The sequence below is a fragment of the Kogia breviceps genome, chromosome 4, assembly GCF_026419965.1.
Source record: "Kogia breviceps isolate mKogBre1 chromosome 4, mKogBre1 haplotype 1, whole genome shotgun sequence".
Lineage (NCBI taxonomy): Eukaryota > Metazoa > Chordata > Mammalia > Artiodactyla > Physeteridae > Kogia > Kogia breviceps.
Genome location: NC_081313.1, coordinates 29,841,688 through 29,857,432, shown reverse-complemented (window position 1 = coordinate 29,857,432; position 15,745 = coordinate 29,841,688). Strand labels below are relative to the sequence as shown.

General features: G+C 37.7%; 1 protein-coding gene across 2 annotated transcripts in view; it reads right to left on the bottom strand.

The window, feature by feature from the left end:
• Nucleotides 1-15,199, bottom strand: part of NIPBL (NIPBL cohesin loading factor) — a 201,048-nt gene extending 185,849 nt beyond the window's left edge. For both annotated transcript variants that reach the window (XM_059060224.2, XM_059060223.2), the window contains exon 1: nt 14,757-15,199. The gene's annotated coding sequence lies outside the window, so the exon portion shown is untranslated. The remainder of the gene's footprint in view (nt 1-14,756) is intronic.
• Between the last annotated feature and the right edge of the window lie 546 nt (nt 15,200-15,745).

The following is a 15,745-nucleotide window of genomic DNA, read 5'->3' as shown; positions in this document are numbered from 1 at the left end:
GAAAGTACATTTACTTAAATGTACTTAGATCCTAGGAAAGCACTCATTTTCATTTTGATATTGACCTGGTAAATTATTTTTGATAAATCAGTTTGATTCCTTCAAAATTATTCCTGCATATAATACTTTTGAAAAGCTACTGCTTTTCATTTTTTATTTAATTATTCTAAAAGCAGGCCTTAAATTATATCTGTAAAGACAATCCCCTCATGAGCAAAGCAACATAGTTCTCACTAAAGATCTCATAATATGTATGCATTTAGTATAAAACCAACTAAAGACGCAGTCTTCAGATTAAGTTGGATAAACACACCAGGAAGGCCCTAGGAACAGCATTATACAATAGAACATAGTCATACAAGAACATTCATTTTGTTATCCTAAGTTCACAGTAATAGTCAATACACTGGAAAACAAAGCCATAAGAAGAAATGGTATTATTATCTTCTGGTAATTTAAACCAAGTAAGATTTTTTTTTTAATACTACTTTTAACCCTGATTTAAGACTGTTTGGAGAGATCTTCTAGGTCAGCCTTGAAAGAAATTTTCAAATAACTATTAGTATCTACAACAATTTGACCAAGTCACTAAATTTTTTAATATCTATTCCATCCAAAATGTGAAAAGTGATACAGTGTTTGGTAGACTGTATTCTTATTAAGCATCCAAAAGTTATTCAACTTACGTTGGCTTTAAAAGCTATATGCTAGTAAGTCAGAAAGAGAAAAACAAATATCGTATGCTAACACACATATATGGAATCTAAAAAAAAAAAAAACAAAGGTCATGAAGAGCCTTGGGGTAGGATGGGAATCAAGATGCAGACCTACTAGACAATGGACTTGACGACACGGGGAGGGGGAAGGGTAAACTGGGATGAAGTGAGAGAGTGGCATGGACATGTATACACTACCAAATGTAAAAACGATAGCTAGTGGGACACAGGTGCATAGCACAGGGAGATCAGCTCGGTGCTTTGTGACCACCTAGAGGGGTGGGATAGGGAGGGTGGGAGGGAACGAGACGCAAGAGGGAAGAGATATGGGGATACATGTATATATATAGCTGATTCACTTTGTTATAAAGCAGAAACTAACATACCATTGTAAAGCAATTATACTCCAATAAAGATGTTTAAAAAAATAAATAAATAAAAGGTATATGCTAATTCTAATTTGTATATCTATACGAGAACTATAATAATAAATTGAATATTGCCTTGGATATTCTCAGTTAAGGTAATAAAAGAAATTCTAGGATTTCAACATGGTTTTAAACTTAAATTTTACATATCATTTTTAAAAGTCTACATAGATTTAGAAATGTCCTTATAAAAATAATTCTCTAATAGACCAATTCATAATTATGACTTTGCCAAAGAAAAGCCTAATGTCTTCTCAGCTCTGAAGTATTGAGACTCTCATATCTATCACAAACCTGAATGTCCCACTGACATGCCTAAAACTGTAATATCAGCTCCTTCCCTTCCTCTATAACCCCATCTTCCAATTCTTATAACTTTCTCTTATATTCCTGATCTTTAGTGAATGGAACTTTCATACTTCAAGGTCCAGAAATATGAGACTTGAGAATCAATCCTCAACTCAGAAGCCAATGCAGAATTCTTTTTTTTTTTGCGGTACGCGGGCCTCTCACTGTTGTGGCCTCTCCCCTTGAGGAGCACCGGCTCCGGACGCACAGGCTCAGCGGCCATGGCTCACCGGCCCAGCCGCTCCGCGGCATGTGGGATCCTCCCGGACCTGGGTACGAACCAGTGTGCCCTACATCGGCAGGCGGACTCTCAACCACTGCGCCACCAGGGAAGCCCCAGAATTCTTAAAGGCATATACATTCCTTCATAATGTGGACCCTGCCCCTCTCTGTAGCTTCGAATCTTCTTGGCACGCTCCTTTTCCAGCCCTATGCTCCAATAATCAAAGCATCTGCAGTTTCCAAAATCAAACTGTTGCCCCAGACTCCCAAGTCTAATTAATGGCCTTCTAAACTTACTTTATACACCATCTCTAAATCAGGTGATCCCCCTCAGTGCTCCTACTGTATCCTCTTTGTTAATCTTGATATTGTAACAAATTCTTTGTTTATCTATTATTAGACCATAAGATCCTTGAAGGCAAGAGTGAAATATTTTATTTCACCGCTTGTAATGCCTTATAGTTCCTGAGATAGAGGAAACACTTGATGTTTGATGAACAAGAGAATGAATGTGAGATCACAGCCAAGTCCACATCACACTAGATGTTTCATATCTCAAATATTAAGTCTAAGTAATAGGACCTACCAAAAAACTGACTTTTCTTTTTCGTACGTTCCAATCTAAAATCTACCTACTACTTTTCTGCATATAAAAGACTGATGATCCCTTAACTATAACTGTATCTCTAGGATCTACCTACTCTCTTCTTTCATTTATCTAAATTCCTTTTTTTCCCCTTTGCTTTGTTTTTATTAGTCCACAAAAATCCTAAAACCTGAGAACTCCTTCAGTTTACAGCTGAAGAAATGGGCTTAACGACTGGTCTAAATGTCACTTGGCTAGTAGCTAATTCAGACTAGATTCTATGCTAATTTCACTATATAATACCTCCAAAATGATATACCCAGTTTGAAAAGTCCATTATTTTTATTATGAAGAAGTTCAAAAATATATTGAAAAGAGACCACAGCCACAACAGTGGAGAAGATGAGCATTTAAATGACCTAAGAATAATCTTAATAGGAAAGGTGCATCATATGATAGAAATGAATTCACTGAATGAATTAAGACGCGAATGAAAATAAAGATTATGGAAGGGTAAAACTATTTTTGGAAATACATATTAGGCGCCACAGAAAGATTCAAACCTTTTGGCCTAACTACCACTAACGGAATTCTACTCTAAATGAATAAAGTCCCCAAAGGAGGAAAAAAACTGTACATATAAAGATGTTCCACTGCCTCATTTTCGTACAGAAAGAAGTGCCAGCAAGTAAAATGTCCAAAGTAGAATACTAAGAAAATTACGGTTCATCCACTGACAAAATGTTGGGTAACATTTTAAATATTTATGAACACTATATAAAAAATTAAGAATATCTTTATGATAAAACCTGAAAACAGGACTAGGTACATATTTATACCATAAATACATATTTAACCATAATTACATTCATATAAATATTTTTATTATAAACCTAGTAGGGAAAAACATAAAATGAGATTATATTTTTTTTCCTATTTTCCAAATAGCATGTAGTTTTTTTCCATACTGCTTCTATAATTAAAGGAAAAAAGAGGGAAAAGCTTTAGCTTTGAGATTCTTAAAATTTTTTAAGCTCTAAATCCCACAATTTAGCCTTACCTAACATACCAGCAAACTATAAGTAGTTCTGGTTCCCAAGAAAACTAAGGGAATGGAGGGTTGCTGAAGTATGAAATTTTTATACAGAACATTAAAATTTTGGTGGCTATCGTCTAGTTGAAAACAGAATCACTAAAACCATATGATAATTAGCTTAGGTGGCAACATGGCTCAACACTGAGGCAGCATAGTAACAAGCATGTTGTAATCTCTAAGTCGTTTTAAATTCTAATGTTTAGGCCCCCTCATCTCAATACTGAGGACAATGGCACTTTGACATAAGCTTAAAACCATGAATAATTGGAAACGATTGAAGAACTATAATATCTCTCTCCCTTTCCCACCAACACCTCCATGTCCTAATATGCATATCTGGATTATGCAGGTCATTTTATCCCTGAGCCTATTACATTGTCCCTTACCACTGAAGATGGAAGTCCAGAGCTAATACTTCAAATCAGAAGCAAAACTGGAGTGGGAATAAAAGAATAGAAAGAATTCAAAAACACTCTGTACATAGATCTTCCTCTTATCCAGCTAAACAAACCTAATTATCCAAATACAAGTAGTTAAATTACACAATTCTTTGCTTTAAAGGCTGTCCTACCTTTTACGGGCTCAGTGTTCTCTTTCTTCTATCAAATTTGCTTTATATTTAGCAAGCCCCACGTATCTTCTGTCACTCCAATCAGTCCTATATCTCAAAACTAAAATATAATTCAAATTCATGTATTCAGCAACTATTCGTTGAATGCTTACTATGTGCAAGCCACCACAACTCAATAACTAGGCAAGGTTCTTCGTCAGTCTTTGTAAACAGCCTTTGTATTGATCCCATTTTCTCAAAAACATGGCAATTAGCACTAGAACAAAATACAGCACCTATTATTTCTTTAGTTATAAATTCTAGATACAGTGAAGAAAATATTTACTTCATTTTTCAAGGTAGCATCACATTTTAAGATACCCTTCACAAGAGATACTTAGGGTTATTTAAATCAGTAACTCTAAGCATACCCTACCCTTCTGTTCAAACTGGGGAATAAGGAGATAACTTCTTATTCTAAGGAAGAAACATTGCAAGTTATACAAAACCATGAGCAACAACTTCCAAACTCACAAACAAGTAATAGAGCTACGGTATATGTGACTTGCCATTAAAAATGTTTGCATGGGGGCTTCCCTGGTGGCGCAGTGGTTGAGAGTCCGCCTGCCAATGTAGGGGACACAGGTTCATGCCCCAGTCCGGGAAGATCCCACATGCCGCGAAGCGGCTAGGCCCGTGAGCCATGGGTGCTGAGCCTGCGCATCCAGAGCCTGTGCTCCGCAACAGGAGAGGCCACAACAGTGAGAGGCCCGCGTACCACCAAAAAAAAAAAAAAGTTTGCATGCCTAGCAACTGAACAGTATCATATCCCCACTGCATTTGCTTCTTTAGTTTTGTTACCTGCAATAAAAATGAAAATATTATTCAAGTAAACTTGCTTCCACAGTACAGGAAAGTCAATTAAAAAGCCTTACTTTGCTCCTACTTTCTCATTTTCTTCTCAATTCAGACTCTGCCCCTGAACACATAAACATGCAGTATTTAAATGAATGTACACACCCATGAAATGTAGTGCTCTAAAAGTAAGGTATGGAAAGAAGACTGAGTTCAAACTGTTCTACTTGATACACTGGGCTCTAAAGTAAGAAGTTCTGGATTTTAGATAGGAAATGGGTACAGAAGACATTAACATTTAAGCTATAAAACATGAAAGGTACTGAAAGTTACACCTTAATTTTAAATATCAGAGCCCAAGCATATGAGCAAAAAGTATCCTAACACTAAATACATCTTGCACAATTACTTCTAAATCTTTCTTAAAATGCTATAAGTTATTCCATCCAACAAGCTGTACGTACACACCCACTCTCAGAATCAAACTGTAAAGGAGGGATGGATTCAAGTGATATTCAAGGAGGTGCTATGAATGGGTAAACAACTGGGTAAACAACTCGTTTGGAGATACACTAAAGAAGAAGGGTCAAGCATTATCACCAAGATTCTAGTTTAGGCAACTTGAGTTAATAATGGGAACATTAACCTACTTCACATAGTTCTAAGAATAGTTTTTCCTTTTTGAGTGGGAAGGGATAAGGTTAGGGAAGAACTGACAGATGAGTTCAGATTTCTACACTACTTTTGAATTTATAGTATTTATGGGACATCAGGAGGTGCCTGGTAAGACAGCTGGATCTGTCTCAGAAGAAAATTATATTCTGGAGATAGCTATGTGAGTCATCAGCATGTAAAAAAAGTCAAATGAATAGATTAAATCAATAGGAAGAGAACCACCTTGGGAATACCAATATTTAAGGAGTGCTCAGAGATGGAACAGCTAGCAAAAAGAGTCTACAAATGAGAGACTGATATCCTTGAACCCAAGAGAGAAAGCGGTTTCAAAAAGGGAGGAGGGAGGGGGAACAAAATAGGTGGTCAAATAAAATAACTCTTTTTCATCATTATCTGCCCCAACTTTCAGGAAATAACACTACTTCTCTATAACTTTAAGCATTAGAGGAGAAGCAATGACTGTTCTTCACTATAACCTATGCTCTATTTTTAGTATAAACAGCAATTTTATACTAAAGTGTAAACTCAATTTCTGGATAAGTTATCACTGCACCATTGTTCCAGTTTCTATGTGCTGTATGTTTAAAATACACGATGCTACCTATTTTAATTATGATGAAAAAGAGGGCAATGTCTATTTTACCTACTTGGTAGAGCATCTAACCTAACAGAATTAGCTAGTATAAATGCATGCTACTCAGCAGTAATGTAAATTACAAGATTTTTGGAGTTGAGAGGTAAACATGGGCAAGTAAAATTATGCCCAATAATAAAGCAGCTGCAAAATCTGAGACAAATATCTAAAACCATTTAAAGTATTTTTGACAGGGTAGTATCAAAGTTAAAGAGTATATCAAATTCAATTTCAAAATTCAGATACCAACAAACTACTAATACAGGCAAGCACATGGATGGATCTCAAAAGCCTTATGCTAAGTGAAAGAAACCAGACCCAGAAGCCTATATAAGTATGATTCCATTTACATGACATTCTAGAAAATACACAACTATAGCAAGAGAAATTAGATCTGGCTGACAGGGGCTAGACTAGGGGTAGGAAACTGATTACAAAAGGATATAAGGGAACTTTTGGGGATGATGGAAATATTATATGTCTTCTTTTTCTTTCTTTTTTCTTTTTTTTTTTTTACGGTACGCAGGCCTCTTACTCCTGTGGCCTCTCCCATCGCGGAGCACAGGCTCCAGACGGGCAAGCTCAGCGGCCATGGCTCACGGGCCCAGCCGCTCCGCGGCATGTGGGATCTTCCCGGACCGGGGCACGAAACCATGTCTCCCGCATCGGCAGGCGGACTCTCAACCACTGCGCCACCAGGGAAGCCCTGTATGTCTTGATTAAGGCAGCAGTTGCAAGATAATGTTTGCCAAAACTCATCAAACTGTACACCGGCAATAGTGAATTTTATAGTGTAAATTATACCTCAATAAGCCTTACTTTAAAAAAATTCAGGGCTTCCCTGGTGGTGCAGCGGTTGAGAGTCCGCCTGCCGATGCGGGAGACATGGTTTCGTGCCCCGGTCCGGGAAGATCCCACATGCCGCGGAGCGGCTGGGCCCGTGAGCCATGGCCGCTGAGCTTGCCCGTCTGGAGCCTGTGCTCCGCGATGGGAGAGGCCACAACATTGAGAGGCCCGTGTACCGCAAAAAAAAAAAAAAAAAATTTCTGGTCCTTGAGCTGACGTTTTGAGAAGTAACACACCTCCAGAACAAAGAATGCTACCCTAATATACATTTTCACAGTTACTGTCAATGCTTTTTCACCAGCAATATTTTGAACTTATGAAGATCTCAGAATCTGAGGCCTTTTAAACTGCTCTAGGTTTCATTAACATTAACAATACCACCTATATTCACCAAGCTGTGTAAAAATTTGCTTAGAGGGGGAGATAAAGATTGGACACTGACAGAGAGAGAAAGAGATACATAAGAAAAGGGAAAGAGAATATTAGTAGAGTTAAATTAAAAGCATATTGCATATATGTCTTTCAGGATAGCCTGGAGTAGGTTACAGCATGAATACTGGATTCTTAATTCTTTTCTCAAAGGGAAAAAAATGATAGCAGTAGCTTTTAGGCCATTACATTTCAACTTTCAACCTTAAGAGTTTTCTGAGACATAGGCAGAAACCTGGGAAAAAGATTATGTTATGTGCAACAATTTTTTAAGAATAGTACTTTTTTTAAATGGGAGTTAGGGCCAATATATACCCATGTAAAATTTCAATTTGGTCATTACCAAAGAAAAACTAAATTATGTATAGCCTATACTCAGATCATCAATTTCTTTAGGTAGAAACTGGCAATCCTATCAGACAAAGAAAACTAAAAGTAGATTTTAAAATCCTGAAAGGGTTAAAATAGATAAGCAACAAGGATATACAGGATAGCATGGGAATTATACCCATTATCTTATAATAACCTATAATGGAATATAATCTGCAAAAATACTGAATCAATATGCTGTACACCTAAAACTAACATAATATTATAAATCAACTATACTTCAATTTAAAAAAACCAAATACAATAAAATATAGCAAATATAGGGAAAAACCAAGCAAAACAACAAATAAAATAAAATCCTGAAAGGGTTGCCAAGTAGCAGTGTTGAGAAAACTCAGTGTTGAAAAAACTCCTATTTCCTTACTAGGACTATTTTCAAGGACTTGTCTGTTTGTAAATAAAAAAATTAAATATACCATCATAAATATTAATATTTTTACAGTAAACTATAGTTTGAGTTTTAATAATTCATTAGTGTTTCAAGCACTGTTAGTTTTTAAGGTATCTAGAATCAATGACTATTTTTTAAAAACAGTACTTATGAAGTACATATGCATTTTATTGGCATAAGACTAAAGAATCGAGAGTATAAGTGACCCAAATGTGTTCATTCTAACGAAAAGGAATCCAGTATTTCAAAATTATGTCACAGCTTCTGAATTTCTCAGGAGAGGTAAAAGTACACAAAATTATTTTAATAAATAAATTAATTGATGTTGCTAATTCCATGTTTTTCCATCTTTTTAAAGTTTTTCCTTTCTGCCAAAAGGCAAATACATACAAAAGAAAATTTTTAAGAGTTTGCTGTATCATGTTAAATGTTACACAAACGTAAGATGGCAAAAAAAATTTACCTACTTTAATTATGTTAAAAATTTAGTGTATTCTTGAGAATATTTTCTAATGCTTAACGTCTTTATAAAAAATAATTCAAGAATCACAATATTATGAAAATAAAGTGGCTTTTCCACACTTTCAAAAAATACAGCATGCATTATATTTAACATCAATATTCTATCTGAATACACATCTGTACATAGAAACATTTTGTATATTTTATACAGTGTAAAGTTAACAAGGTGTGTTTTAAAAGAATGTAATCAGATAATGAATCAGCTATAAATGACCAAAAAACTTTAGAATTCCTCTTTTTAAGCCATAGGATAGCTTTATAAGCCACACAAGAAAAACAAGTCTCACTACTTGATAATCAAGCCTACTCTTTTTATCAAAAAAACAAACAAAAAAAAGTATTATAAATCTTGAAGAGACAAGAGTGGTAGAATGGAAAGAATAGAAGTTTTAGAATTAGACATATTTGAGTTGGGATCCTATCTCTAACACTTGCTAGATTTGCCACCTTGGACAGGTTATTAAACATGATGAGCTTCAACTTCCTTGTCTGTAAAATGAGAACATTATCACTAACCTCATTGGATAGTTGGGAGGTAATCATGATAAACAGTGTAGTAGTTAAGGTTGGTGGGTTAAGCATCAACTCTGGAGTCCTTTCTCCACTTTCTTCCACTTGTTAGCTGTGTGACCTTAGTCACTTAATCATTCTATATCTCAGTTTTCTGAAATATCTTAGAGTAATAAATATAACCAAACTCACACTATACCTTGAAGAATTGAGAAAAATCCATGTAAAGCTCCTGGCACAGTTTTTGGCACATGGGAATCACTCAATAATATTACATATTGCAAATGTAAGGCACTCAACACAATGCCTGACACAAAAAAGATCTTAAACTTAGCTGTCCTAAACTAAGTTCTAAATTACTTTTTTACTGTCTCTAAAATTCAAATTCACCCCTGAAGATAAATGTATGCCATTAAGGATGAGAAAAAAATACTAGCTCAAGGTCTATAAAGGTATTCACTAAAGGAATCCCCATAAGAGTGTATGTAATGGCAACAGCTCTGGAATAAGTGCACAACTTCCCAAGCTGAGAACTTCAAAACGATCCACATTCTTTGGCTATATAAATATTGGAATTTTTTTAAAGTACTAGTCATACTAATTTATAGATTCATCTACTACAATACTAATTGGTCATATACATTTCTATGAATAAAATCACTCTAAAGCTCAATTTTCCCTTTCTAAAAAGATGTTTTGACAGTTTCAACTCAATATAAAAAAACTTAAAAGAAGTAAAAAAATTCAGATTAACAAACTCAAAATTAAAATGTAAGGCAGTAAAGATGTGCTGACTTCAAAATTATTGAAATTATTGTTAATATATATAGCATATATAGTCTGGATTCTATTTTAGTTCTTTGCCTAAAGTACATAATTTCCTTGACTACATAACTTTTAAGTACTGATTCAACTGAGCAACTAAAGGATAATAATTAAGAATTTACTAAAACTAGAAATGTGGAATCCTAAGTCCTTAAGAACAAAAATAAATCAGACAGATCATACTAATAAGACAATAGACAATTTTCTGACATTTTCAGCCTCAGTTTCTTCATCTGTAAATTGTGGATGATAATTGTTTCTATTTCATAAGCCTGTTAGAAGAATTAAATGAGATAATATTGGCGGGTCATACACACGTTAACACAATTCCTGGCAAATAATAACCCCTCAAAATCTTACCTATCTGGCAATGCTGTATCAAGAAATGATCGCTCCTAGTAATATCACTTTGGGAATAGAAAGAAATCTGCCTTAAAACATAATGCAATCTGACAAAACTCAATTCATTAAAACCGACTGCAGACTTGGTGTTTAAAATTGCATTTAAATCAATTAGAAACACTAATATTCCACTCTAGTAGTTAAAAAACAGAATAAGAATAAAACTTTAAGGAGTCATTATTTACTACACATACAGTTAGTTCACTTACACTCCTGAAGAGGGACATATGTAAATAAACTTAACCACCTGAACACCAAATATATACACACAAGGTCAAGATTTCTAACGTAAAAGTACTATTTTCATACCAGGAAAATACAACTAAAACACAAGTATCATATCTCTCTATGGAGATGAGAAAAGAACCTTGGACTCAGATAATTGAAAAAAATCACAAATGGCATCAGTGTCAGCACTGAGCAATTACCTAGCTTCATGACCAAAGCTCACAGGTTTCTTAAAGCAACACAATCTAATAGGAAACTATTAAGAGTCAGAGAATACCTAATCTCTCACTGAGTCACTACATGAATCTCTACAAATCATGTGGCCTCTGAGTTTTTCATCAAAAAATGGAAATCACACTGGTCATTTACCTTTCAAGGAAATGAGAATATTTATGAATGAACTCAGGTCACCCTGAAAAAGGACCAATTTAAAAATACAGAGAATAATTATTGACATCTGCTAAAAATAGAAAAAAACTGTTCAAAAAGTATATTTTTAAATGATTTTTAAAAGCTACATACGACCGTACATTACCACCAAGCCAACTTAGTATGCTCAGGATATTAAAGATGTCAACTAAACACTTAATTACCAGACTTCTATAAAGTTCCTAGTCAGTAATTTCCTATTCATTTTATGGCAAATAAATGTGATAAACGGAATTGAAGTTACATTTCTATGAAAAGAATTTTTATTTACCTCAGTCTTCCCAGTCACTCTATATAAAAATGAAATCTTACATTATTTTAAAAATTTCAGAATTACTTACAAATTATGCTTTTCCTAATAAGCAACAGAGTGCGGAAAGTTAAATGAAACTGTAAAACGCAAACTCTTTAGTTTTTATTTACTCTTTATTATTAATTTTTACACCTTATTTTGGGAGAGTAAAAATACCACAATAGAGTATGTCAAAATATAACACAGATGGGTTCAAATGTTTCTATAGCAGTTTGATGATGAATTGGTACCAAAAAATTAAATATGAAATTAGTTTAGGAAGCCTTAGAAAATGCATGTTTGAGTTGGGTAGCCTGGCTCCAAATAAAGAAAACTTCATGTCTGAATTGGTACAGCTTTGCTCATAATATTTTTGAAATTTAATAATGATCATTATGCAGAAAACCAAAACTAGGCTTACTACCATACTGAAAACTTTCACTTTTCATCCCCAAAGAGAACCTGAAATAGTCCGTCTTCGAAGATAACTCTTTTCTTCTTAAGGTGGACAGTATTATAATGATCCGTAGCACAGGTTCAAAAAGCTTTCGAATAACTTTAGTAAACAAATTTGTTGAATGGCTTTCAAAAGGAAGCATCCAATATACTCATCTCAAAACACTAGAAGTAATTATTTACTATTCAACTTTAATTTGATTTACTAGACTTTCATGATATACTTCAAAACTACTTTCTTTTCAAGTAATTATTATGTTACTGGTAACTCTGCAGACTCAAAAGAAACAATAAACCATACTGTTGAAATTTCACTAAGTATATTATGAAATATTTATCCTATAATATAACCAGCATTATAAGATTTCTGGAACACTTATAGTTGTTTCCTTTCGCTGAATTAAAAAAAAAATGGAAATACAAGATTAGTCACTGGTGACTATCCTGACCAATACAGGAGAGGTACAGCAGACTATTCCTAATCTCTAGGGAAACACAAATTATTCCTTCCAACTAAGTTATCAAAAACGTAAAGGTTCAAGTTTAGGTTTTACTCAAGTTTCACAATGTCTCCTTTAAAAGTAATCTATTTAATTGGTTTGGACTAAACAAAAAATATTTTCAATGTAATTTAAAGAAATATTTATGGTATCTGAACAAAAGCTACCACACAACCTATATTACTTACAGATTACTAAATATGTAGAATTAGGAAAATAAGGTCTGATAAGAACTAACTCACTTTAATTCCAAAGTCACAATAAAAAATCAGTCACATAAATAGATATCTAATATACTGATTTAAACATCTGTGCAAGAAAGCTCCCTTTAACTATATAAAACGCTAAAGATAAGTTGTTCCTGTTGATGAAAACTAAGCAAGCAGCACTCCTCTTTCCATTACCTTTAGAAGTATGCTCACCCCTTGACATACGTCTCAGTATTTTATTTAAATAAAAGTTGTAAAGACAATCGCGGGTTCATATAAGAGCCTTTTAAACATTTACATTGAAGCCCTTACCCCGCCTCCCACCCCCAAATCCTCCGCTTAAGAAGTGAACTGTTCCTACCTTCTGTATTCTCCGCCCCCCCGCCCCCCCACCCCGCTTCCCCAGCCCCCATTCGCGTGCCCCCCACCCAGTGTAGGCCTGAGGCCCTGTAGCAAACAGTGTCTAACAGGAGCAGGCAGCACAAAGACAGGAATGGGAGATTAGTGGGAGGGAGGGAGGCCGGGATTGGGGCTCAGCAGGAGCTTCAGGCTTTTTAAAATTCAAACTGCTCCCTGACCAATACAAATCACGGACACGCTACTGACTACTACACGGATTTATAGCATTAAAAACATGCCTCGTACGTGACAGCTATATTAACTTCACTCTTTTTAACATTTATCCATACGTTTGCAGGAAATGTGGAACAATTTATTTTAAGCAGAGGGCCAAACTCAAAAACAACCTTCAGAAAAGTTACTTGTTCTACAATGACAATAATAATTCAATGAGACACAAAAAATTCGAACCAATGTTAACACCCACTAATAAAACAAGGGACTTTTTTGATCAGTGTTGTTTCATTTTAAGCAATGAAAGTTTTCTTTCAGTGACTATGAGACAAAGTATCAAAACAGTCTAACCCAGGTACATTTATTTTTCTGTGCAACTTGTATGGCTGAGGACTTTTAAATTGGTTTTTCCCTTATGCCAACCTACATTACCAACGCCTCCATAAGCAAGACCTAAACACTTAACTTACTTGTAAACTAGAATTTAAGATACAACTGATCTTTTTCTCCCGCATTTACAGATACATTTGACCTATTAAAATGACACCTCTCTCATTACACAGTCAAACATCATGGGCACAAACAGCCAATGACAATCCTGGGACCTCAAGATCTGCCCTGACATGAAAGGATGGCACCTTCTACATTTTTTTTTAACCTCCCAGGGATTTTAAACATAACTTAATTTCTATCCTTCTAAAGAAAATTGGTTGTACCTGTATCTCAGCATAATTCTCAGAACATTTAAAAAATCTTTTTTAAGCTTCTACACGTTTAGATCAGGAAGTACCTAAGTGTGTTATGTATAATCGTTTAAAACTGTCCTTATACAACGCACACAAGTATAAAGTGGCAGAGTAAACCTGTCAAGTACTTTATACTTGTCTTTGAATAAAAAGTCCATGTGCAACACACTGTCAAACAGCAACATAAAAGCTCTTTGCGTGGGTGGGGGTCATATGCAGTGTCTACCACACTACGGGTTCCTATATGAAATATTCATGTGAACGACTTCATTCTTTTTAAAAAGAAAATGAGTCTTTATTAACTTTCCAACGTCCAAATAAGTTTTACACAGGAAAAGAATTACCACTGGATCCGTGTCTGAGTATTTACATTTGCCTCACTAACTGAAACTACTTCCTCCCTTCATGGGGTCACAGGGGGAAGAAGGGGGGTTGTTTGTTTCACTGGGACGTTCCCCACTCTCGGACCAGGAAAGTTGTAAATATGGGGACGGTCAAGGCACATTTGCTGTTAGTTGTATTGTTTCCGCCTCCTCACTAGCTACGGCTCTTCTCCCGAGCGAGGCCTGTCACCGACCAGCAGTAGCTCCGCTCAGCCCGAAGCTCTCCTAATCCCCGAGCTCAAGTAGATTCCGCTGGCCCGCGGCCTGCACTCTCCGCCGGGCCTACGCCTCCCCGGCCGCCCGGCAGGAGCCCAGTCCCCGCCACCGGCGCCGGCCGGGAGAGGGTACCAAACCACCGCCACCCAGGGCGGCTGCCACCAGAGAGGAGCGAACTCTAGACTCGCCCGTGGAGGAGACCTGGGGCCGCTAAGGAAACGGCGGGGAGGGGAGCGAGGAGGAGAGACGCTGAGGACCTGGCGCCGCCGCCGCCGCCGAAATAAAGAGCAGGAATTTACCTGGGCGAATCGGCGTCTGAATCCAAGGGGAGGCCGAGGCCGCTGTGGCGAGAGACTATAATCCGGGCCGGGAGGGGGGGTGGCTACGGCTCCTCTTCCGTCTCCTCAGTGCGGGGAACATGTAGAGCCGGGGGAAGACCAGCCGAGAAGACAAATCGCTGCTTCTTCTTCCTCCTCCTCCTCCTTCTCCCACATAGAAACACTCACAAACACCCGACCGGGGGCCCGAGCTACCGGGGGGGCATCGCCGCCGGCCCGGGAACCAATCCTCCAGTCGGCGGGGGCGTCCCTCCCTGCGGCTTGGTGGTGTCGGGTGAGTCGGTACCGACGGAGGGAGGGGGGGGAGGGCGGGGGGGGAAGGAGCCCTGTGTGTGTGTCTCTCTCGTTTCGTCTCTCCCTCTCAGAACAAAATGCCGACCGGAAGTGCAGCTGCAGGAATGACTCCCTCCGCCGGCGCCAAACACTAACAACCACCCCCTCTTCCCCACTCCACTTCCGCCACCGCCGCGCCGCCGCCGCCACTTCAGCTCGCGTCTTCGGCTGCGCCACACCGCACGGCCCGCTCCGCTCCGCACCGCACCCGGGGCCGGGCGGCGGCCGGCAGCGAGGCGGCGGCGGCTCTCCTCTAAGCCCTTCTCCTCGGGGCGGCTGTGGATGTTGCCTTTTAGTGTCGATCCTGCGGAGCGGCGTTTTCGCTGCGGCACGGGCGAGCCGGGTCTTCCCGGTCTTTATTTTCCTGGAGGCCGACCGGAGCGGGGCCCGAGTTCGGTGGTGGTCGCGTGCGTGGGGGGCGCTCAGTCCCGGACCGTCTCGCAGCCCGCGCACGCCGCCCCAACTGCTCGTCTTTAGCTATTGGGAGCCGAGCTCGGGGCGGCCACGTAGAGGACGCCCGCGATCCGACGGCGACCGAGCATTTTTTAAATGGTGTCCCTGCAGCCGGGTGGATGGATGTATCGTATTGTACAGCTTTCTCTCCTTTTGAGAGGCCA